The 26,971-nt window shown below is 37.6% G+C and overlaps 1 long non-coding RNA gene across 1 annotated transcript; it reads left to right on the top strand.

Annotated features, from left to right (window-relative positions):
* The first annotated feature begins 21,446 nt into the window (after positions 1–21,446).
* On the top strand, positions 21,447–23,023 carry LOC113302644. Its single transcript, XR_003336992.1, has 2 exons — positions 21,447–22,098; positions 22,278–23,023. It is a non-coding gene; the product is annotated as an uncharacterized LOC113302644 (long non-coding RNA).
* The last annotated feature ends 3,948 nt before the right edge of the window (positions 23,024–26,971 follow it).

Below are 26,971 nucleotides of genomic sequence, written 5' to 3'. Positions count from 1 at the left end.
GTTGCTCAAACGCGCATCGGAAAATATTGAAACTCTCAGGACTGAGACACGGACACTATGGTGATATGGGCACATCTCCTTGACCTACCAAGGGTGGCCCTAAGGCTTGCAAACAGCCGGTCCCACACGTTTTAATGATTTTAACCTAATTTGTTCAATTGCTCATATCAGGTTCAAACTCTTTTCAAACAATTGAGGTTTTGCTCAAACGACCATCAATTGGTCCCACGGCCACCAAGATCCGGTCTCATGACCTCTTGGTCGGTCCCTCATATTTTCATGACTAGGTTTTATTATCTGACGCTCACACGAGCCTTATTTCAATAAATGATTAAACCAGCATTTAATCATTCTTTCACCAACTGGTCCCCAAGAGACTTTGGTATTTTGCTCATTCGAGCATCTGGGCGTTACATGGTGGGCTTATCATCCCAGGTAGCCGGTCTCTTCGCGCTGTGCGGTTGATTTTCAATAAATCATCAATTTAACTAAAATTAGGGTTTTTGAATCCAGAGCTCTGCAAAAACATGATTCTGAGCAGATTTAAGTACTGATAATTTTATGTTGATCCTATGATCAACACTTTTATTTATTACACTCGACCCCGCAGTTAGTATCTTAAATTAATATTTTTATTTGGTCATGCTACCAACAATTCATCGAGCAATATTTGCTCAGACTAGCAATATTTGCTCGAACTAGCAATATTTGTCCAGATTAAAGATATTGGTTCAACCATCAATATTCATCAATTCAGCAACACAGTTTGCTCGTCTTAAATTATCAACGTTTATTCAATGATGCTTCGTCTCAGCAGACATGCGTTTAATTCATGAGTCTTAAATTTATATTTTATTTGGTTCTGCTACCAACAATTCATCAAACGAGCGATATTTGCTCAAACCGATAATATTTGCCCAAACGGGCAATATTTGCTCAGATCAAAGAATATTGGTTCAACTATCAATATTCAACAATTCAGCAACACTTGCTCGTCTTAGGTTATTAACATAATAATACCTCGTCTCATCAGACATTTAATTTATGAGTTTCAGAACATTTGCAAATTATGTTCAACTCAGCAATACAAGGACTCATCGTCCCATAAAGTCAGCAACTGACTCCACAATCACGAGACATCAATTGTGTCACATGGGGGGATATTAACTAGGGTTTTGGTCTGGCGGTCTACGGCATGTGTGTTCATACACACGATGAGAATGTGAGCAAGTCGTGCAATTAGTTGGAAGAGTCAGCAAAGTAGTGGGTGTAAAATTAACCAAGTCTCCGCATGATGAGCAACTGGTTTTGACATGATTTCCCACTTCCCCACTCTCTGATTCCAGCAACTGTCACACTTCATGGGATCATGGTGTTTTCAACTCCGGCATTATAAGATGTCTCTGAATCCTGATTGAAAGGACAAGATTCGAATACTCGAACATTCGTCTAAAACAAGGGATTTCTCGGCAAGTTCATATGGACAATCTTTCGTCTACACGAACGCATCGTCTGAGCAATCACTCTCAACTGAGTAAGATTCAATCATTCAGAGCATAATTACGTTGAATTCACAACACACCTACAATCTCAGATCACCATTGATCTCACATATTCTCAGCTTTCCTCCTACAGATCAACCCATCCTCTCTTGTGACCGAATTGACTATGGAACGACCATTGTTCTTGGTTTAGGCCGGAGTCCTACAGATTGATTTCTCAAACTTAAAGCATTCCCTTCTTGCAGTGCATCTGTGTGAGGTTCAACATTTCGCTTGGTTCAAGGAGTCTCCGCACGGACGTCTCCTCAATTCTGTAAAAACCAGCAAATCGCTTTTCCCCATCTACAGATTGGAGACCACAGTGGGAGATCATTCTATCGGTTGCAATATCACAATTCACAAAGATGGCTGGTCTTAGGTCTGGGTTAGTTACAGGTTCCAACACAAACAACGCTACCACTAGCAACAATAACAATGATGGTATTCCGGAAACCATTCCTGCTTCCAACAATGGCGGTGATATCACTCCTCCTCAGACCAATATTGGAGCACATCCTCTGTTTGGCCGTTTCCCTGAAGAAATCAGAGAAAACCCTCCTATCATAGCTGATCTCATGAAGATGTAAGAGACTCTTGCCAAGAATCAGACTGACATGGCTGCAACACAGAAGGATCTGTGCAATTATCTCAAAACTCTCACTGACAAGATGTCAGAGAGAACTCAAGAAAAAGGAAAAGAAAAAGAAACATCTTCGGATGCTGATCCTGAAGTCGTTCCAGTTCATACAGTGGATGAGAATGATGTCCGCAAAGCTGCAGACAATCCATCAGCGAAGGTTTCATCAAGTTTCATTACTCGGGAAGATTTGGAACGCCTCTTGGAGAACCGTGGAAAAGACAAGACACCACATGGCCATCGTCACCAGCCTCCGTACTCTGCTACTACGCAAAGAATTCCTCTTCCAAAAGGTTATACCTCTCCAACCTTCACTTTGTATGATGGAACAGGTAATGCTCGAGAGCATGTCTCTCGGTTTCTGGAAGCGTTGGGCGAACATGAGCACAATCGTATCGTCCTTCTGAAGGAATTTTCAAAACCCCTGAAAGGCAGGGCATATACCTGGTACAACAACATCATGCCATGAAGTATCACATGTTGGAGAGAAATGATTAACGCCTTCTACAGAAAGTACTTCTTTGTGTCAGAGAAAATTACTCTCTATGATCTTGGAAGAATGTTTCAGAGGAGCAATGAACACCCCAATGACTACGTGAAAAGATTCAGAGTCCAGGCCCTGGACTGTCATGATCCAAACGTCATAGAGAAACAGCTGGTAGACTTATGTATCAACGACATGATCCCGGTCTACAGAGCTTTATTGGAAAATTTTCGTTTCCATACCTTCTCAGAGCTTCATGAAGCGGCAAAGAGATCGACAACTACTGCACCCGCTTTACTGGAAAGAGCAAAGTCTTCAAGATCGAGGAACCTCGAAGCTGTCAACGCCTAGTCAACAATCAGTACAATCTACAGCCTTCAACAAACGTTGTTATTGAAAGGAATGAAAGGAAAGCTGAGACACATCGCTTCTCCAACATCCCAGGATCCTCTGAGGCGCAAAGAAAAGATAGCCAATCCTAAAATGCACAAACCTCGACCCGGCATCAACGAACAGGGAAATGATCGAACAGACTCAAACTTCTCTCTTATCATGAAGGAGTGATCGAGTTACTAGAAGTCTGGGTTCAATATGGTGCAATAAAATTGTCGTTCATCAGGAGAGAGCCAACTGAAGAAGAAATAGATAATCTTAGGTACTGTCACCTTCATAGATTCATCAATTATCCAACAAGCAACTGCAATATTTTGAAGCACATTTTCAAAGAGAAGTTTGATCCACAATATCTTCAACTGGATACTGAAGGAGTACACAAGAATCCTCCCCCAATAGGACCTTTACACTCTCTGAAAAACCTATCAAAGAGGCAGCTCAATCCTTGGTCGAAAGTGAGTTGCTCTATCTGTCAAGGCACAAAGGAGAGACATGTTCACAGCACTGAACCACATCGTGTCAAGAAGTTCATTCCGAAAATACTTCTTGAGCCTCCAGCCACATACCAAGAGATGTACGACTGGGGACTACTTACCACAGTCAATCTCAGAAGAAACGAATTTGGAAAAACGTTGGTCGATGCTGGCACCGCCATCAACAAAATTCCACTGAAAACCATTGGATCCACATGCATCACTCGATAAGAAGCTACTCATGCTCCCATCTCAATCAGAGACCTTGAAGGAACGCTCGGAACTACTTATGGCTACATCACTCTCAAAGTGAACATGAGTTCAACCTAGACAGAAACCAAGTTTCACATTATCAGGAAGATCTAGGATATGACATGTTCTTCAGACGAGCGTGGATCCATGCTGAAAATATGGATACTTACAAAGCGCCTTTGTTTACACATCTCTCCAACGAAGAAAGTTCTGATCCAGAAGATTTGGCGGACGCTCCATCATCAGAGCACTTGGAGGAATTTTGAACTTTGACGAGGTTGAAACATGAACTTGCAAAAGGTGCATAAACATTTATCAAAAGGTCCTGCACTCAGGAAAGTCTCATTCCTCCCATGTCTATGTCATTTATTTCCTCACATGTTATTCTAGCATGGGGACTCAATTCTGCTAGCATCTCTGCTATTGCAAGGCGCTATAAGTGGGTAATCTCACTTCAGCAATATTTTACCAAGTGGTTGAATCTGACATTTCTCCGAATCGAGCATCTCACTAAGACATTCATTACTGAGATGATGTTCAAACATGGCAAAGAACAATTTGGGAATTTCTCCATAGCCTTGCAGGAGTGTTCACGTGTGCCACAAAATCAGAAAGCTCTGATGTCTGCACAAGTGTTAAATCCCACTACCACGACTAAAGGAATGCTGAATCAACAGAAGATAGTTGGGACCCAAAGGATCAAACCTAAGACATGCTCAAGGGATATGAAGCTTCAACGCTCAAGAAACCTTCAAATTGTGCTCCCAATCAAAGAGTACACCTCATATAACGGCACATCTAGCTTCAGCACAAATATCTCGACGATGACACACTGATTCAACACCAGCGCAATCAAAGTGTAACTAAATTACAATCGCTAATTCTTTATTATCCCGTGATAAGACTTCTGAAGCAGATGCAACATCATTCATCCATGGATGGCAGAAACTCCTTCAACATACATTGGGGACTTGATCTTATTGGAATTTGTAATCTGATGTGATTACATGAAACTTCATCAACGGAACCTCTATACATCACAAGCCTTGCACGACCAAGGAACTTTTCTACTCACATCCAGAATGGAGACCGCCGCTGTTATCTGCCACAACAACGTCGATTCCCTGACGAAGCTACTTCACAGTAAAGTCATATTCAGGAGAATTTCGATTGAAATCCTAGAACATCTTCATCTTAGGAATTATCAACTCACCAACTAGTTCGTGAATGTAAAAGGCTCACTGGATGAAGGAGCAAAGGCTATATCGATAATCATGGTTCTAGCCCTTTTCGGTTCCTGGAGAAACTTCAACCATAGTATCGGCATCAACAAGGATATGTGGAGAAACTCCATTCATAGTCTCAGCATCAACAAGAACATCTGGAGAAAATTCAGTCGTGGTCTCAACATCAACAACGGTCTCAGGAGCAACATCCTCATGAAAAGGCTTCATCAACTAACCATTCTCTGAAGTGTTACACATGAAGTGATGAGTGCCAAATATTGTATATATTTATCCCTTTTTGTTGGCATTTTAACTCATCTTTTATGCATTAATTCTACATTTTATCCCATATTCTGTATTTTCATTGTTTTCAAGAATAAATATTTTTATTAATTAATTCTGCATTTTTAGGTAATAAATAAAGTTCGGATGAGTCGCGGAGCGAAAAGAGCAGAAAAGTAGTGAAAAGCCGGGAGAAATTACGCAAGGAAGCCGCGAAGAATGGTGCGCACAACCTCATTTTCTACACACAAAAGCGCCTCCGTTCTCAGCCGTCAGATCAGTTCCCAGAAGCATCCGATGGTCGCTCCTTCATAGAGCATCAAAATCTGAAGTCTCTGCCAAGCACCACAGCGCTGAAATTCCAAGCCTTCAGATTAGATGGTAGTTGAATCCAACGGTCGCTCCCTTGTTGTTCATCAACGTTTGATATCTCCGCCTTACACTACAACACCTAATCCCATCTAGAGCCGTTAACTTCGTTGTATCAAAAAATCTGACGGTCTCTACAAGCTTCACTTCACATCACCGTCCGATCTATCTACCAGCTTCGCATCCAGTGACTCAGCGTCACAGAACATCAAGATTGGATGAAGCCGCCTCACACCCTAGCGACCGAACCCATCCACCTAACCAAACACCCTTCTCTCCCAAACCATCGAACCCTTCTTCTCCGCCATTACCCTGCTGCAGAACCACCTTCTTCACCTGCCGCACCACCATCATCACCACCTCTCCCTGACGCCCCCAAATCACTCCACTAATTTCTCCCCAACTCTATTCTACCTAAACCCATCACGTACCATCTCTTTAATCATCATTTACAACCTCAATTTCTCATCTCTCTGCCTGAAACCCTAGGTGAGAAATTGGTGATAAATGATGATTAAAGCATCAATTGGAGCTCGAGAGGAACGAGAAGAAGCAGGAGAAGATTGGGTCGACGAGATGGAGCGAGTATCTCATCAACAGTAGGTAAATCAATTTCACCAAACCCTAGTTCTACTGACTTTGGGGAAAAATTGGGGAAAACCAAAATTATGTGTATGGGGTATAAATGGGTGTTGGGTGAAGTGTGTAGAGGAGACTATTTACCTCTCTGGACTAGCCAGTAGAGAATTTGAGACAAATTCTTATGAACTTAAAATTTCAGTGCTTGTCAGTTACAGTTGCAATTTGCTTATGTGTTGAGTTATCTGATATGTTGCTAGTTATGTATGAATTATCCATGTTAATGTATGTATGTTGCCATAGCATGGTTAGCATGAGCTAATCAGCTTCAGGCCAAGGCTCAGTGAAGCCTTGTGCACTGTCAAGTGTAATTGAGCTAGGATAGTTCTTCCCTGCTGTGTTTAGATTGTGCAAATGAGAGATGTCAATGTTCATAAAGCCTGTGATTGGCTGTACTGTCAAAAGACAGCCAATGCTAGGGGTAGACTAGTGAGCAAGTTGGTGTTCTTTCATTTCTAGTGTATGCTTAGGAATGAACTTAACCTAGACCATGTCACTTGATTAGGATACAAGGTGGATCATATGCCTTGGCTTACCACCACTACTCTTTCAGTCACTTTTAATTTCAGTCCTGTATGCTTGTATTTCAGTTACTTTTCTTGCTTTTTATTTTCCTGCATCTTGTAGTTACTGTGCACTGAAGTCAGTGCACAATCCTGCCTCTTGCCCTTGGCTGCCAAGCCTTGGTTGTTTGTTGCTTTTCTTAACTGCTTCTGTATTGCTTTACCCTGCTTTGGTTCTTAGCCTGCTTCTCTATTGCTTTACCTTGTGTTCTTATTTCTCTGCCTGAAACCTTGCCTGCCCTTAGCTCATTACACACCTTAGCTAGGAAAACTTCTTATATGCTCCTCTCCCTGTGGACAAACCCCTACTCACCCTTTTATTACAAATCTTGACCTTGTATACTTGCAAGCTTTTGTGTGTCTTTGCATTTCACACTAAGTTTTTGGCGCCGCTGCCGGGGAGCTGGCTGCCATATTTTTTGAAGTTTTCAGAGTCTGCTGCTGTTGTTGGCCCTGCCAAGTTGCTGCTGTTGCTGTTGCTTGCTGCCAACTGCTGAGCTGCTGCCAAGCTTGCTGCTGCTGCTGCCAACCTCTTCTGCTGGGCTTGTGCAACAATCTCTGAACTGGGCTTGAACCAACTGAGCTGGGCTCAGTAACCTTAACTGTTCTTGGGCTTGCAACTTCAGCTGGGCTCCGTTGCTGCTGCTGCTGGGCTCTGCTACACCTGCTGCTGCTGGGCTTGGACGTGAGCTGCTAGGACGATCCTAAAGCCCAACTGGGCCTTGCAACTAAAAGGGGACTAAAAGCCTATTTTTGGGCTTCCCTCCAAAAACAAGTAAGCCTAACCCATGAGTTAACCCACTTGGGCCTCATTTAAATTCAAATTTGGGCTTGTAATAATTTATTTAATTATTTATTTGGGTTTGTAATAATTTTTATTTTCTTTTTCTTTTTTTTTATTATTTGGGATTGTAATAATTTTTTATTTTCTTTTTTGTTTTTCTTTATTTTTCTTTTATTTTTCTTTTATGGGTTTGTTTTAATTATTATTATTGTTTTATTTTCTTTTATGAGTTGTGATAATTTATGCTAGGTTTAGTTCAAAAATTTTCAAAAACCCAAAATTTTTAAACCAAAAACAAAACCCCTTCTTTAAACCAAAACCCATTCAAAAACCAAATCTTCATAATCCTTGGGCCAAATTGTTTCCGATTGCTCTGTCTGACCAACATGTTAGTTAAGGTACCTACTAGGACATGATTGTGACCTACAGAGACCAGACAAACAGACTTGTTAGAATTAACCCAGACGAACCTATCGAAATTCTAAGTTCTGAGGGAGACAGTCCAGATCAACCAGAAACAATGGGAGAACCACGTACCCTCAAGGATTATATGTACCCAACTAGAGCCAGTCAACCTTCTTGTATTGTGCTACCCGAGGCTAATGGCCATTATGAGCTGAAATCTAGCACAATACAGATGCTTCCTATTTTTAGAGGTGTTGAGAATGAAAACCCTTACCACCACGTGAGAGAATTCGAGGAAATTTGTGGAACTCTGCATTTCACTCAAATGACCGACGAAACCCTGAAGTTAAGGCTTTTTCCTTTTTCCCTGAAAGATAAGGCAAAGGCCTGGCTCTATGCTTTACAGCCTCAATCCATCATGACATGGGATGACCTCACAAAGGAGTTTTTCAAAAAGTTTTTCCCGAACCACAAGACTGCGACAATTCGTCAAAGTCTGAATAGCTTTGTGCAATTAGAAGGTGAGACCTTAGCTAGATACCTGGAGAGATTCAATGAACTATTGCTCCAATGTCCCCATCATGGTTTTGAAAAATGGAGACTTGTGCAAATTTTGTATGAAGGTCTAGATGTGTCCACCCGAACAACGGTTGAGTCGATGTGTAATGGTCTATTCGTAGATAAAACTGCTGACGCGTCTTGGGACTTCTTAATTGAAGTAGCTGAAAAGACGCAACAGTGGGAATCCATCCGTGAAACCAGAAAGACTACATCCGAAGCAAAGGCTTTTAGGATTGAAGCGGATTTTGAGGGTAGAGCAAACATGGCATCAATAGTTAGGAGATTAGAAGAGTTAGAACTACATAAAAATTCAAAACCTTCCACCACTACTCTCCGAGAACATGTCGCTTCATCTGTTTGTGCTTGTAACGACCCCAACCATCAATTCCAAAATTGTCCAGATTTGCTTGCAATCCAGGAGTCTAGGCTTGAACAGGCACATGCCATGTTTCAGAAACCAGAGCATAACCCTTATTCACAGACCTACAATCCAGGATGGAGAAACCACCCTAACTTTTCATGGTCAAAAGGACCCACTCAAGGAGGACCATCTCAACCCAATCAGAGCTATCAACCCAATCAGAGCTATCAACCCAATCAGAGCTATCAAAACAATCAGGGATATCAGAACAATCAAGGTTATCAACCCTCAACAACAATCAAACTCTCAACAACAATCATATCCTCAACACAATACCGACAAGAGATTGTCCACCTTAGAGGAAATGTTCCAGAGTTTGATGCAAAGTCAGAAAAATCTAGATCAAAAGATGGATCAAATATGTGAGAGAGAAAAGGGTAAACTTCCGAGCCAACCCCAACAAAATCCAAAGAGGATATTTCAAACAGGCACAACATCCTGCACTGAAACCTCACCTGATCAAATCCATGCCATTACCACCCTCCGAAGTGGTAAAGTCATCGAGAACAACGTAGGCGAACCTAATGAGTCTGATACAAATTCCACGTTGTCTCCACAACCCCAGAAAACCAAAGAATCTGAGCAAGTTGGAAAATCTGACAATTCTACTGCTGTGAATGTCCCTTTGCCAACTCATCTTCCTGTTGCTCCATTTCCTCAAAGATTGATCTATCAACAGAAAAGTACCCATTACAATGAGATGTTAGATCTGTTCAAGAGAGTCAACATCAACATTCCTTTTCTTGAAGCAATCAAGCAAATCCCTGCTTATGCCAAATTCCTCAAAGACTTGTGTACTCAAAAGCGCAAGCTCAATGTGCAAAAACGTGCTTTCTTAGCTGAGCAGGTGAGTTCCATCATTCTAAACAAAACTCCACCCAAGTTTAGGGATCCAGGATGTCCAACAATTTCTTGCACTATAGGAGAACACACGGTCAATAAAGCGTTATTAGACCTAGGTGCAAGTGTTAACCTACTGCCATATTCTGTTTATGAGCAGTTAGGTCTTGGGGAGTTGAAACCAACATCTATCACTCTACAACTGGCAGACCGATCTGTCAAGATTCCTCGTGGAGTGGGAAGATGTTTTGATCAAGGTTGACAAATTCTATTTTCCCGTAGACTTCATTGTCTTAGACACTCAACCTGTACAAAACCCAGACTGTCACATTCCTGTCATCTTAGGACGTCCTTTCTTGGCTACGTCCAACGGTCATCAACTGTCGGAATGGAGTGTTAAAACTGTCTTTTGGTAACATGACGGTAGAATTGAATGTGTTCGATATTAGTCAACAACCTGTGAATCTTGATGATGATGATGTACATGAAGTTAATATGATTGAAGGATTAATGCAAGATTCGTTGACTAACATTCTATCCGTTGACCCCTTTCAAGCATGTATGGAGAACTTTAACCCTGATTTCTATGATGATGCATACTGTAGTGACGTCCTATCTCTGCTCGAATCTGTACCTCAAATGGATCACTGAAAGGAAATATGAAGTGGAACAACCCCTATTCTCTGATTCCAAGCTTATTCCATCCATTGTTGAGCCACCCAAGCTTGAATTGAAACCATTGCCTAGTACGTTGAAGTACGCATTCCTAGGTTCTTCTGATACTTTACCTGTCATTATTTCATCATGTTTAGACACGGAACAGGAAAGTAAGCTTTTAGAAGTACTTAAGGAACACAAAGAGGCCTTAGGATGGACCATCTCAGATCTCAAAGGAATTAGTCCCACCATTTGCATGCACCACATTAACCTTGAAGAGAATGCCAAACCATCGAGGGAAATGCAAAGGAGACTTAATCCTAACATGAGAGATGTAGTCAAAGGAGAGATCCTGAAACTACTTGATGCGGGTATCATATACCCAATTCCCGATAGCAAATGGGTTAGTCCCATTCAAGTTGTGCCTAAGAAGTCAGGCATTACTGTTGTTCAGAACGACAAGAATGAATTAGTCCCTACTCGTACAATCACAGGATGGCGAGTATGCATCGACTACAGGAAGTTGAACACAGTAACAAGGAAGGATCACTTCCCGCTCCCTTTCATTGACCAAATGCTAGAACGTGTGTCTGGACACAGTCACTACTGTTTTCTAGATGGCTTTTCCGGTTATAACCCCATTTTGATTGTGGAGATTTTTGATGTTTGGGGGATAGACTTCATGGGTCCATTTCCCATGTCTGACAGCAAGTTGTACATCCTAGTCGCAGTTGATTACGTTTCTAAGTGGGTAGAAGCCATAGCAACCAGAACAAATGACCACAAGGTGGTACTTTCATTTCTAAAGGAGAACATATTTTCACGTTTTGGTACCCCTAGAGCTATCATCAGTGACGGCGGTTCACATTTTCGTAACAAGTACTTTGAGTCTTTAGTACGCAAGTATGGCATAACTCACAAGGTTGCTACTCCGTACCACCCTCAGACTAGTGGACAAGTGGAAGTGTCTAATAGGGAAATTAAGCACATTCTGGAGAAGACGGTCAACCCGTCCAGGAAAGATTGGTCATTGAGATTGAATGATGCTTTGTGGGCCTATAGAACAGCTTATAAGACACCAATTGGCATGTCCCCCTATCGTCTAGTGTATGGAAAGCCGTGCCATCTACCTGTGGAATTAGAACATCGTGCCTACTGGGCAATCAAAGAGCTGAACTTTTCTCTGGACGAAGCTGGAATTCAACGGAAACTTCAACTCAACGAGTTGGAAGAATTGAGAAATGAGGCTTATGACAGTGCCAAGCTGTACAAGCAGAAGATGAAGATGTTTCATGACAAGCGTATTCTACGCAAATCCTTCACTCCTGGTCAGAAAGTCTTGCTGTATGACTCCCGATTACATCTTTTTCCAGGAAAACTGCGTTCCAGATGGAAGGGTCCGTACCTAGTACGCACAGTTTTTCCTCATGGAGCTGTAGAGTTGGAGGATGTCTCCAACAAGAACGTTTTCAAAGTCAACGGGCAGAGATTAAAGCCATTCCTTGAGCCATTTCCACCCGACATTGAAACAACCGACCTGGAGGACCCAGTCTATGTGGACTAAACTGGTCCACTCTTTCCCTAAATAACCAAAAGTTTTCCAAATTTTCCCTAAAAACCAAAATTTTCGTTTTCCCATCAAAACCAAATGTATCCCAACAAAACCAAATTTTTTCCAAAAAGTCCAATCCCATTAAAAACCAAAATTTTCTTGTAGATAATGTGTTAGTTAAATTTCCTTTTGTATATATTTTGTGCTCATCCATTGTGACTGCTAATATGATGGATTTTTGCCTTGAATAACGGAGTTTTAATCGAGCTACCACCGTACAATCGGGTATTCTCTCTCCTTTTACTCTACTCAGCATGTTCCTCTTCATATGTTGTTATAATTCTTTCCATATTTTGAAACATTGAGGACAATGTTTAGTTTAGGTTTGGGGGTATAGAGTAGATACCACGATAATATGCTATAATTGAAAACAAAACTCCATCTTTTTGAAAAAATTGAAAAATTCCAAAAAAATTAAAAATCAAAATTCAAAAAAAATTAAAAAATGAAAAAAATCATAAAAATGGAGCTCATTTACCTTGAAATGTTGACTCTTGTGCAAATATGTATTTTTATTAGGAGTCTTAGTCTAGATATTTAGGCACCCTGATTCTAGCACAATTCACATAGTGATAAGAAATTTGCACGCGCACGATCTACCAATACATGTATGGCCTCGATCTTCAAGGTGTTGGATAGGAAGTTACGATTGCCAATCACTTTAGAATACTGAACGAAACTGACTAGCTTGTTCTTTGGTTGGTTGGGATAGAAGGTGGAGGTTACATTAAGAAAGACAACCATCGAATTTAACTGGGTGCATCAAAAAGGGCTACCTCTTGCAAAGTGTCATGTAATTTTTGTTTCCTTTTGTATATGTATCAAAAGTGTTTCTTAAAAAAAAAAAAAAAAAAAAAAAAAAAAAAAATCAGAAAAATACAAAAAAAAAATCAAGTATTTATCAATTCCATCATCTCTTGTTCCAAAAATAAAAGAGATGTCAATGTAAATAAGAGTCATGTAAATAGTCATCTTTGTTGTTTTTGTAATAAGCAAGGAGGGTGTATGCCATTGATGTACAACGCGAGTAATTGTGAAATACCTCCAACTCATTCACAATTCTCGTAAAGTCCGGACAGCTAGCTAGATTTCGACCTCAGTTCTTAGCCTGAGAAACTATCTCTTGGTGATTAGTAGTCATGACTTCAGATCTTTCTTTACACATGTGTAGATACACTTTACACTCTTATCACATGTCCTTATTTGTTATCAGTGCTAGGATTGTGCCTTCGATAGCTAGATTGACATCTCCATTTTGCTGTGAGCTTAACTGTTTTGCACATGTCACATTTGATGGAATCTGAGCTTATATTTTGTCCTTAGGTTTGTAGGCACCTCTGGTAAACCTTCACGAGACTTCAACTCGTCCACTAGGGACACTTAGTGGTTTAAAAGGCTTAGTGCATACGCTAAATGCATTCGAGAGACCAGCGACAGTGGTATAGTTAGGATTTCCTTAGTTTTGTTTTACTTGAGGACAAGTAAAATTCAGGTTTGGGGGTATTTGATGAGTGCCAAATATTGTATATATTTATCCCTTTTTGTTGGCATTTTAACTCATCTTTTATGCATTAATTCTACATTTTATCCCATATTCTGTATTTTCATTGTTTTCAAGAATAAATATTTTTATTAATTAATTTTGCATTTTTAGGTAATAAATAAAGTTCGGATGAGTCGCGGAGCGAAAAGAGCAGAAAAGTAGTGAAAAGCCGGGAGAAATTACGCAAGGAAGCCGCGAAGAATGGTGCGCACAACCTCATTTTCTACACACAAAAGCGCCTCCGTTCTCAGCCGTCAGATCAGTTCCCAGAAGCATCCGATGGTCGCTCCTTCATAGAGCATCAAAATCTGAAGTCTCTGCCAAGCACCACAGCGCTGAAATTCCAAGCCTTCAGATTAGATGGTAGTTGAATCCAACGGTCGCTCCCTTGTGTTCATCAACGTTTGATATCTCCGCCTTACACTACAACACCTAACCCATCTAGAGCCGTTAACTTCGTTGTATCAAAAAATGACGGTCTCTACAAGCTTCACTTCACATCACCGTCCGATCTATCTACCAGCTTCGCATCCAGTGCTCAGCGTCACAGAACATCAAGACTCGATGAAGCCGCCTCACACCCTAGCGACCGAACCATCCACCTAACCAAACACCCTTCTTCTCCCCATCGAACCCATCTCTCCCATACCCTCTGCAGCCACCACCTTCTTCACCTGCCGCACCACCATCATCACCACCTCTCCCTGACCCCCAAATCACTCCACTAATTTCTCCCCAACTCTATTCTACCTAAACCCATCACGTACCATCTCTTTAATCATCATTTACAACCTCAATTTCTCATCTCTCTGCCTGAAACCCTAGGTGAGAAATTGGTGATATAAATGATGATTAAAGCATCAATTGGAGCTCGAGAGGAACGAGAAGAAGCAGGAGAAGATTGGGTCGACGAGATGGAGCGAGTATCTCATCAACAGTAGGTAAATCAATTTCACCAAACCCTAGTTCTACTGACTTTGGGGAAAAATTGGGGAAAACCAAAATTATGTGTATGGGGTATAAATGGGTGTTGGGTGAAGTGTGTAGAGGAGACTATTTACCTCTCTGGACTAGCCAGTAGAGAATTTGAGACAAATTCTTATGAACTTAAAATTTCAGTGCTTGTCAGTTACAGTTGCAATTTGCTTATGTGTTGAGTTATCTGATATGTTGCTAGTTATGTATGAATTATCCATGTTAATGTATGTATGTTGCCATAGCATGGTTAGCATGAGCTAATCAGCTTCAGGCCAAGGCTCAGTGAAGCCTTGTGCACTGTCAAGTGTAATTGAGCTAGGATAGTTCTTCCCTGCTGTGTTTAGATTGTGCAAATGAGAGATGTCAATGTTCATAAAGCCTGTGATTGGCTGTACTGTCAAAAGACAGCCAATGCTAGGGGTAGACTAGTGAGCAAGTTGGTGTTCTTTCATTTCTAGTGTATGCTTAGGAATGAACTTAACCTAGACCATGTCACTTGATTAGGATACAAGGTGGATCATATGCCTTGGCTTACCACCACTACTCTTTCAGTCACTTTTAATTTCAGTCCTGTATGCTTGTATTTCAGTTACTTTTCTTGCTTTTTATTTTCCTGCATCTTGTAGTTACTGTGCACTGAAGTCAGTGCACAATCCTGCCTCTTGCCCTTGGCTGCCAAGCCTTGGTTGTTTGTTGCTTTTCTTAACTGCTTCTGTATTGCTTTACCCTGCTTTGGTTCTTAGCCTGCTTCTCTATTGCTTTACCTTGTGTTCTTATTTCTCTGCCTGAAACCTTGCCTGCCCTTAGCTCATTACACACCTTAGCTAGGAAAACTTCTTATATGCTCCTCTCCCTGTGGACAAACCCCTACTCACCCTTTTATTACAAATCTTGACCTTGTATACTTGCAAGCTTTTGTGTGTCTTTGCATTTCACACCATGAAGCAGACTTCTACAAGAACTAATGATTGATATCAAGATGTGTAAACATGATAACATATTCACATGAAAGTCTTCCCAAATCTTACACGACGGGCGGGAACAATCCTAAGTCTTCTACAAGATGTTCTCATTGTAAGGACCCTCGAGCTCGTTAACGTTATTAGACCGGTCAAGTGATGAATTAGACGATAATAACTCAATCATCTAATATAGATGTTAATTATTAGAAATTAATCTAACAGAGATCTAGGTATGAAACTAGTATCATTGGATAGATCTCGGAAAGTTATGCGGAATGGACTGCTCGAACGTGTCAATCGGACACCGTACAAAAAAGATATCATCGAAATTATGAGAAGGGTAGAATAGTCATTTTGCGGCTTAGCCGGCATGCTCTTCCCATATCATTTTGTAGAGTACCTTTATCATTCGTCTTTGACCTTATCAGACCAAGTCGAGCAGATAAGATCATTCGGTCTTATTCTTTCTCTTTCTTTCTCGTTATATCTTCTTTCTTCTTGTCTCTTCTTTCTTCCCCTGTTCTTTCTCTTCTGCGTGCGTGTGAGAGATCAAGTGGAGTTTTTGTGATCGGTAGGATGTGGATAAGATTATGGAGTAGTTGGTGGTGGCGGTGTTGTTGCTTTTTGAGTTTAGGAGGAAGTTGAATCGAGAAATCAATGAGTTAGGGTTTCTGGATTTGAGTTTGGGCCTGTGTAGAACAATTGATGATGGTGAGATTAAGATCGAGAGATGTAAAATAGAGTTACGGGTAGATGAAGAAGCAATGGGTTGAGGTTTAATTATAGTTATAAAGAAGATTTGGGAGATTAAATTAGGGTTCATACTGATTCTGAATTGAATGGATAATCGAGTGTTTAATGGCTAAAGAACGAAGGGTTGTTGTTTACCTGAAGTTATGAGGTTGAATTTATAAATAATCGAAAGGTTAGGTTTAGTAGAATTTTCAGTAAGGATTGAAGAATGAAATTGGAAGTCTAGAAGATAGATTTGAGATGGGTTTTAACAGTTTGAGTGAATTTGGGTTAGAGATTTATTTAGGGTTCTTCTATGAATCAAAGAACATGACTGAAGTTTGATTTGGGGCTTTCCATTAGGGCAATGAAGGACCTGATCCAACTGATGGAATCAACTATCTAGGTTGAACTGATTTGAGGTAATTGTTTATTCTTAGTAAATTTAGTTAAGATTTTCAGTTCATTATTAAGTCTTTGAGATTGTTAATGAATTGAGATTTGAAGTGGGTATGAAATGGAACCACGGTCATAGATTAGGTTTGTGTATTGAATAGAAGGTAAGGAAGATGTGATTGATCTAGTGTTATTGTTGTTGCAGTGGATGCTGGTGGTTGAAGTTGATTGTGTATGTGTATGAGACGAATATGGTAATAATACTGAAGGTAGTGGTGGTATTGTAATGGTGATGCAGATGGTATGAGCTGAATGTTGTCTAGGACTAGATATACAAGAGGTGATATCTTGAGAACTTGTGAATGATGGCAATTGAGTGTTGTGCTGAAATACAGAAGAATGGATATATGCTAGATGGTGTATGTCATCAGAACTACAGGTAGTATTGCTTGGTTGTGTCGATATTGAAGTTCTGGAATGTAAGATTGAAATTGTTTGCTGTGTATGAATTGAAGATAGTCATATCTTGAGTTACAGAGAATTGGGTTGGGATGATGGTTGTTTGTGTGTTAAGATTGAGGTAGAAGTAAATATAATGGTGGGTTGGTATTGTTTTTGGTAGTGTTACTAAACTTACAGAGAATTTGGAAGGATGGTTGGCGAACATTTGAGTATAGTCTGAATGCTGATATGGTGTTAGTATTGAACTGTTGGTGTTTGTACAGAGAACGTGTTATGTAAAGAAGCTGGGATATGGTATTAGGGTTACAAGTCTTTAGATAGTGTTGTCTGTTGAGATGAGTTAGGATGTTGCAGAGTGGTACATCTGGTATGATTGTAGAAAGATGTTGCTTAGAGATCAGCTACAGGTAAACTGTATTGTTGTTGTAAATTACTTTTGAATTCTCAATTAAAATGTATGAGTTATTTGTGTAATGATCAAATGATTAGAATCAGGTTGATTATGATCTTTAGCTACAATAAAATTAGGTTGTTAGTCATCCCAGTCAGTTGAGCTGACTCGATTTGCTTAGCTTACTCAGTTCTTCTGACTGAGCCAAATCGGGTTGAATCGTGTTTGACCCACCGAGTCACTAGTCTTGACTCGTTGACCATTGACCCTGTACTTTGACCTGACCTTGACTCTGTTAACTGACGTTTACTGTTAGTTGACCCTGGACCGTTAGTTTACTTAGTTGGACTGGGCCTTAGATTAAGGGGTCAGTTTAGTGGACTTAGGCTTAGACCTAATATTCATATTTTGAATATTTAGACCCTATGGTCCGAATTAACCTTTGGCTTCTTCTACAAAGTTGTAGATGTTCACAAGACTTATCTAATAGACTATAGAACCAACCCAATTCAATTAGTAAACCTTAGCTATGCTAAAGATAGATAAATAAAAGATGTAGAACCTTAAATGGGCTTAGAATCATTAGAAAGACTTGTATGATTCATGTGTGAGCCTTTTGGCTAGATCCTTAGACTTCTTGTGTGATTAACAATTAGTCTATTAACAACGATCGATTCAAAGGATGAACCAGTGGATCGTGGATCTCGAGGTAGACGTGGCTTGACATCAAAAGAGGTGGGAATACATTTGACTCTTTTGTAACCATTGTTGTTTCTTTTACAAAAGTTTATATTTAACAAACCATGCATTGTCTGTCTATGCATTCCATGCTTTATTTAAATTGCATTATGATAATTCTGTTGATTCTTTGAAAGTTTCCATGGTTTGGAAAGGACTTGTAATATTTGTTTGTCATATGAATTGTCATGGGAAATACGAATTTCCACTTGTGGTATATAGGATACGCTCCTTCACATTTATATATACATGAATTCAGCTTTTATGCTTATATCGGTCGACAGTTTGTGAGTTCGGAATTGCCGACATCCATATTTACGATTAGGTGTGGATTTGCGAGTTCGGAATTGCACAACCATAGTGTACATTGTTTGAATAAGGAGTTTGTCCATATACATGTTTGTTTACTTCTATGAGGATATGCTCTTTCACATTATATCTACATGAATTCAGCTTTTATGCTTATGTCCGTCGACAGTTTGCGAGTTCGGAATTGTCGACATCCATATTTACGATTAGGTGTGGATTTGCGAGTTCGGAATTGCACAACCATAATATACATTGTTTGAAGAAAAAGCTTGTCCATATTCGTGTTTGTGTATCTCAGTGACTTGGTCGCTATTTAATGTCGGGAAAACATTATTGTTTTCTTAATCTTGTTCATGATTACTTAGAAGTTAAATGTTAATTATTCCCACTTTCAGTTTTCAGAGACAGATCAGAGTTGCGCAGCGAAAGCCACAAGTGTTGACTCCGTTAATTAGTTGACTTCTGCTATGTTTATTATGTTGTTTATTGTATCAGTAAGCCAATTGACTATTATATATGTATCATTTGAGAGAAGTTCATGTATATATATCTGAGCGGGGTTAGTTTTGGGATAAATTTTGTAGCAGATTTCTTAATTGAATGTTTAAGTATTTGAATTAGATTCGTAGTGCCTTTATTATTTAATCTCTTGGATTAGTCACCTGCTAGCTTAGGGGGCGCTACAGTGTTGGTATCAGAGCTCACTATTAGATCTTATATGGGAAACAATAGAAATAGCCAGTGTAGTTAGCGAACTAGATTAGTTTAGAACTGGGTTGGGCTTGTGAGATAAATCTTAATCATTAAAAGCTATCAATAATAAAATATTTATTTGATTGATTTGTTTGTTTGATTGTTTGTATTTGTATTGAAGTAAAAATTGTAGGGTACACCAATAACTTTAGCTATTAGAGATTAGAAAGTAAATAATCTAAAAATTATGAACCCGGACACAATCCAATATTAGAAAAATAATGATATTAGTATTATTGATAAATCTTGAAAGTCACATAGAACTTATCGAGTACGTTGACTTATATATAGAATCAACAATTTATAGTTACATAAATGTTAATAGTATTTTTGGGACTCAATAATATTTGTAAGAGTTGTTAGAATAATAGTTCAATTGTCAATGTTAACAATAAAAATAATAATTACGATTAAATTTCTAAGGGAAATTAATAACGCTTATTTACGACGATAAATTAGAAATATACGTTTTGCGTTTAAACTAGATAGTTAATATAATACTTGTTAGGCGTTAGACATAAGAAAGCAAGGATATAATATACAAAATTAAAAGACTCGACTTATTGGTAATCTTGTAACGAAATTATCTTTATTCTAGCAAATGATCCAGTAACTCTTTAAAATGGAACAAATATACATGAAATAGTAATATTAGTATTCAGATGCTTAGTGTAATATTAGAATTAAAAGAAAAATAAATTCGTATATTAATAGGATACTTTACATTAATATAAGAATCTAAAGACTACTAGGATATATTTTAATTTTAAGAAAACTAAAATTTAAATTATATTAAATTAACAACGCCAATCTTTAACAAGATATAGTACACAGATTTGAGATGAATAAATAACAAAAAAGTCTGTTATATCAATCCTTACGTGTATTAATGTAAAATTATATTTAGAAGATTAAGGCTTAATGTACCAACTGGACTATCAACTTAAGAATAATGAGAATGATAATACAATTGATAATATTGTTCAAGTAATTAGATTAATAGCAAATCTATATTAAATAATATTTAGAAAAACTTATATTTGGTATTACACTAAAGTTTAAATTATCGATATCGAATATTATAAATTGACGCGAATCAAATTTGGATTACTTATATTGGTAAAACAATAAACAAATAAATAATTTTTTTGATGAATAAATTGTTTAAAATTCTATATGATTTATGAAGTAAATTTTTTTAAGATAAATTAGTTACACTTAAATTTAAAGATTAGTTAGTCATAATATGTTAGAAATTAATTAATCTAGCACTGGAGAATAGTAAAGGTTGTGTTTTCTCTGTTCGTAGGAAGGCATTGTTGGGCTTGGCCAACCTTGACAGGGCAACTGCATTCAGAGATGACCTATCATAGAAGTTTAGTATAACTCTTTAAGAAACCGATGGATATAATTTCACTTAGAAAGATTCGTAGGATTCTTCCTTAAAGAGATACACAAATATCTTATGAAATAGAAATTAGTTAAGAAACTTAGACTTCCCTATTTGATAGAATTTAAATCAGTGTAATTGAACCTAGAGCCACAAATTTTCGTTGTAGAAAGTCGTTTAGGTTTGTGCTTTGTTTTATGTTGTTTGCGCTTAGACGGTAGATAGGATTATTCTATAAGGTGGGGAGATTTGAAGACCAGAAGGATGGTTTGATTTTAGAGGACGAAATGAATAATGTGGGGAGAATGTAAGGACCCTCGAGCTCGTAAACGTTATTAGACCAGTCAAGTGATGAATTAGCCGATAATAACTCAATCAGCTAATATAGATGTTAATTATTAGAAATTAATCTAACAACTATCTAGGTATGAAACTAGTACCATTGGATAGATCTCGGAAATTTATGCGGAATGGACTGCTCGAACGTGTCAATCGGATACCGTACGAAGAAGATATCATCGGAATTATGAGAAGGTCAGAATAGTCATTTTATGGCTTAGCCGGCATGGTCTTCCCATATAATTTTGTAGAGTTACATTTATCATTCTTCTTTGATCTTATCATACCAAGTCGAGCAGATAAGATCATTCGGTCTTATTCTTTCTCTTTCTTTCTCGTTATATCTTCTTTCTTCTTCTCTCTTCTTTCTTCCCCTGTTCTTTCTCTTCTGCGTGCGTGTGATAGATCAAGTGGAGGTTTTGTGATCGGTAGGAGGTGGAGAAGATTATGGAGTAGTTGGTGGTGGTGGTGGTGTTGCTTTTTGAGTTTAGGAGGAAGTTGAATCGAGAAATCAATGAATTAAGTTTTTCTGGATTTGAGTTTGGGCATGTGTAGAACAATTGATGATGATGAGATTAAGATCGAGAGATGTAAAATAGAGTTACAGGTAGATGAAGAAGCAATGGTTTGAGGTTTAATTACAGTTATAAAGAAGATTTGGGAGATTAAATTAGGGTTCGTACTGGTTCTGAATTGAATGTTTAATCGAGTGTTTAATGGCTAAAGAACGAAGGGTTGTTGTTTACCTGAAGTTATGAGGTTGAATTTATAAATAATCGAAAGGTTAGGGTTTAGTATAATTTATAGTGAGGATTGAAGAATGAAATTGGAAGTCTAGAAGATATATTTGAGATGGGTTTTAACAGTTTGAGTGAATTTGGGTTAGAGATTTAGGGCTTTCCATTAGGACAAAGAAGGACCTGATTCAACTGATGGAAGGTACTATCTGGGTTGAACTGATTTGAGGTAATTGTTTAGTCTCAGTAAATTTAGTTAAGATTTTCAGTTCATTATAAAGTCTTTGAGATTGTTAATGAATTGAGATTTGAAGTGGTTATGAAATGGAACTACGGTCATAGATTAGGTTTGTATATTGAATAGAAGGTTGGGAAGATGTGATTGATCTGGTGTTATTGTTGTTGCAGTGGATGTTGGTGGTTGAAGTTGATTGTGTATGATGGTAATAATACTGAATGTAGTGGTGGTATTGTAATGGTGATGCATATGGTATGGGCTGAATGTTGTCTAGGACTAGATATACAAGAGGTGATATCTTGAGAACTTGTGAATGGTGGCAATTGAGTGTTGTGCTGAAATACAGGAGAATGGATATATGCTAGATGGTGTATGTCATCAGAACTACAGGTAGTATTGCTTGGTTGTTCGGATATTGAAGTTCTGGAATGTAAGATTGAAATTGTTTGTTGTGTATGAATTGAAGATAGCCATATCTTGAGTTACAGAAAATTGGGTTGGGATGGTGGTTGTCTGTGTGTTAAGATTGAGGTAGAAGTAAATATACTGGTGGGTTGGTATTGTTTTTGGTAGTGTTACTAAACTTACATATAATTTGGAATGATGGTTGGCGAACATTTGAGTATAGTCTGAATGCTGATATGGTGTTAATATTGAACTGTTGGTGTTTGTACAGAGAACGTGTTATGTAAAGAAGCTGGGATATGGTATTAGGGTTACAAGTCTTTAGATAGTGTTGTCTGTTGAGATGAGTTAGGATGTTGCAGAGTGGTACATCTGGTATGATTGTAGAAAGATGTTGCTTAGAGATCAGCTACAGGTAAACTGTATTGTTGTTGTAAATTACTTTTGAATTCTCAATTAAAATGTATGAGTTATTTGTGTAATGATCAAATGATTAGAATCAGGTTGATTATGATCTTTAGCTACAATAAAATTAGGTTGTTAGTCATCCCAGTCAGTTGAGCTGACTCGATTTGCTTAGCTTACTCAGTTCTTCTGACTGAGCCAAATCGGGTTGAATCGTGTTTGACCCACCGAGTCACTAGTCTTGACTCGTTGACCATTGACCCTGTACTTTGACCTGACCTTGACTCTGTTAACTGACGTTTACTGTTAGTTGACCCTGGACCGTTAGTTTACTTAGTTGGACTGGGCCTTAGATTAAGGGGTCAGTTTAGTGGACTTAGGCTTAGACCTAATATTCATATTTTGAATATTTAGACCCTATGGTCCGAATTAACCTTTGGCTTCTTCTACAAAGTTGTAGATGTTCACAAGACTTATCTAATAGACTATAGAACCAACCCAATTCAATTAGTAAACCTTAGCTATGCTAAAGATAGATAAATAAAAGATGTAGAACCTTAAATGGGCTTAGAATCATTAGAAAGACTTGTATGATTCATGTGTGAGCCTTTTGGCTAGATCCTTAGACTTCTTGTGTGATTAACAATTAGTCTATTAACAACGATCGATTCAAAGGATGAACCAGTGGATCGTGGATCTCGAGGTAGACGTGGCTTGACATCAAAAGAGGTGGGAATACATTTGACTCTTTTGTAACCATTGTTGTTTCTTTTACAAAAGTTTATATTTAACAAACCATGCATTGTCTGTCTATGCATTCCATGCTTTATTTAAATTGCATTATGATAATTCTGTTGATTCTTTGAAAGTTTCCATGGTTTGGAAAGGACTTGTAATATTTGTTTGTCATATGAATTGTCATGGGAAATACGAATTTCCACTTGTGGTATATAGGATACGCTCCTTCACATTTATATATACATGAATTCAGCTTTTATGCTTATATCGGTCGACAGTTTGTGAGTTCGGAATTGCCGACATCCATATTTACGATTAGGTGTGGATTTGCGAGTTCGGAATTGCACAACCATAGTGTACATTGTTTGAATAAGGAGTTTGTCCATATACATGTTTGTTTACTTCTATGAGGATATGCTCTTTCACATTTATATCTACATGAATTCAGCTTTTATGCTTATGTCCGTCGACAGTTTGCGAGTTCGGAATTGTCGACATCCATATTTACGATTAGGTGTGGATTTGCGAGTTCGGAATTGCACAACCATAATATACATTGTTTGAAGAAAAAGCTTGTCCATATTCGTGTTTGTGTATCTCAGTGACTTGGTCGCTATTTAATGTCTGGGAAAACATTATTGTTTTTCTTAATCTTGTTCATGATTACTTAGAAGTTAAATGTTAATTATTCCCACTTTCAGTTTTCAGAGACAGATCAGAGTTGCGCAGCGAAAGCCACAAGTGTTGACTCCGTTAATTAGTTGACTTCTGCTATGTTTATTATGTTGTTTATTGTATCAGTAAGCCAATTGACTATTATATATGTATCATTTGAGAGAAGTTCATGTATATATATTCTGAGCGGGGTTAGTTTTGGGATAAATTTTGTAGCAGATTTCTTAATTGAATGTTTAAGTATTTGAATTAGATTCGTAGTGCCTCTTTATTTATTTAATCTCTTGGATTAGTCACCTGCTAGCTTAGGGGGCGCTACAGTGTTGGTATCAGAGCTCACTATTAGATCTTATATGGGAAACAATAGAAATAGCCAGTGCTAGTTAGCGAACTAGATTAGTTTAGAACTGGGTTGGGCTTGTGAGATAAATCTTAATCATTAAAAGCTATCAATAATAAAATATTTATTTGATTGATTTGTTTGTTTGATTGTTTGTATTTGTATTGAAGTAAAAATTGTAGGGTACACCAATAACTTTAGCTATTAGAGATTAGAAAGTAAATAATCTAAAAATTATGAACCCGGACACAATCCAATATTAGAAAAATAATGATATTAGTATTATTGATAAATCTTGAAAGTCACATAGAACTTATCGAGTACGTTGACTTATATATAGAATCAACAATTTATAGTTACATAAATGTTAATAGTATTTTTGGGACTCAATAATATTTGTAAGAGTTGTTAGAATAATAGTTCAATTGTCAATGTTAACAATAAAAATAATAATTACGATTAAATTTCTAAGGGAAATTAATAACGCTTATTTACGACGATAAATTAGAAATATACGTTTTGCGTTTAAACTAGATAGTTAATATAATACTTGTTAGGCGTTAGACATAAGAAAGCAAGGATATAATATACAAAATTAAAAGACTCGACTTATTGGTAATCTTGTAACGAAATTATCTTTATTCTAGCAAATGATCCAGTAACTCTTTAAAATGGAACAAATATACATGAAATAGTAATATTAGTATTCAGATGCTTAGTGTAATATTAGAATTAAAAGAAAAATAAATTCGTATATTAATAGGATACTTTACATTAATATAAGAATCTAAAGACTACTAGGATATATTTTAATTTTAAGAAAACTAAAATTTAAATTATATTAAATTACCAACGCCAATTTTTAACAAGATATATTACACAGGTTTGAGATGAATAAATAAAAAAAAGTCTGTTATATCAATCCTTACGTGAATTAATGTAAAATTATATTTAGAAGATTAAGACTTAATGTACCAACTGGACTATCAACTTAAGAATAATGAGAATGATAATACAATTGATAATATTGTTCAAGTAATTAGATTAATAGCAAATCTATATTAAATAATATTTAGAAAAACTTATATTTGGTATTACACTAAAGTTTAAATTATCGATATCGAATATTATAAATTGACGCGAATCAAATTTGGATTACTTATATTGGTAAAACAATAAACAAATAAATAATTTTTTTGATGAATAAATTGTTTAAAATTCTATATGATTTATGAAGTAAATTTTTTTAAGATAAATTAGTTACACTTAAATTTAAAGATTAGTTAGTCATAATATGTTAGAAATTAATTAATCTAGCACTGGAGAATAGTAAAGGTTGTGTTTTCTCTGTTCGTAGGAAGGCATTGTTGGGCTTGGCCAACCTTGACAGGGCAACTGCATTCAGAGATGACCTATCATAGAAGTTTAGTATAACTCTTTAAGAAACCGATGGATATAATTTCACTTAGAAAGATTCGTAGGATTCTTCCTTAAAGAGATACACAATATCTTATGAAATAGAAATTAGTTAAGAAACTTAGACTTCCCTATTTGATAGAATTTAAATCAGTGTAATTGAACCTAGAGCCACAAATTTTCGTTGTAGAAAGTCGTTTAGGTTTGTGCTTTGTTTTATGTTGTTTGCGCTTAGACGGTAGATAGGATTATTCTATAAGGTGGGGAGATTTGAAGACCAGAAGGATGGTTTGATTTTAGAGGACGAAATGAATAAGGTGGGGAGAATGTAAGGACCCTCGAGCTCGTAAACGTTATTAGACCAGTCAAGTGATGAATTAGCCGATAATAACTCAATCAGCTAATATGATGTTAATTATTAGAAATTAATCTAACAACTATCTAGGTATGAAACTAGTACCATTGGATAGATCTCGGAAATTTATGCGGAATGGACTGCTCGAACGTGTCAATCGGATACCGTACGAAGAAGATATCATCGGAATTATGAGAAGGTCAGAATAGTCATTTTATGGCTTAGCCGGCATGGTCTTCCCATATAATTTTGTAGAGTTACATTTATCATTCTTCTTTGATCTTATCATACCAAGTCGAGCAGATAAGATCATTCGGTCTTATTCTTTCTCTTTCTTTCTCGTTATATCTTCTTTCTTCTTCTCTCTTCTTCTTCCCCTGTTCTTTCTCTTCTGCGTGCGTGTGATAGATCAAGTGGAGGTTTTGTGATCGGTAGGAGGTGGAGAAGATTATGGAGTAGTTGGTGGTGGTGGTGGTGTTGCTTTTTGAGTTTAGGAGGAAGTTGAATCGAGAAATCAATGAATTAAGTTT

Source organism: Papaver somniferum, chromosome 8 (assembly GCF_003573695.1).
Source record: "Papaver somniferum cultivar HN1 chromosome 8, ASM357369v1, whole genome shotgun sequence".
NCBI lineage: Eukaryota > Viridiplantae > Streptophyta > Magnoliopsida > Ranunculales > Papaveraceae > Papaver > Papaver somniferum.
The sequence above is the reverse complement of the archived record's forward strand: the minus strand, read 5'-3'. Positions and strand labels throughout refer to the sequence as shown.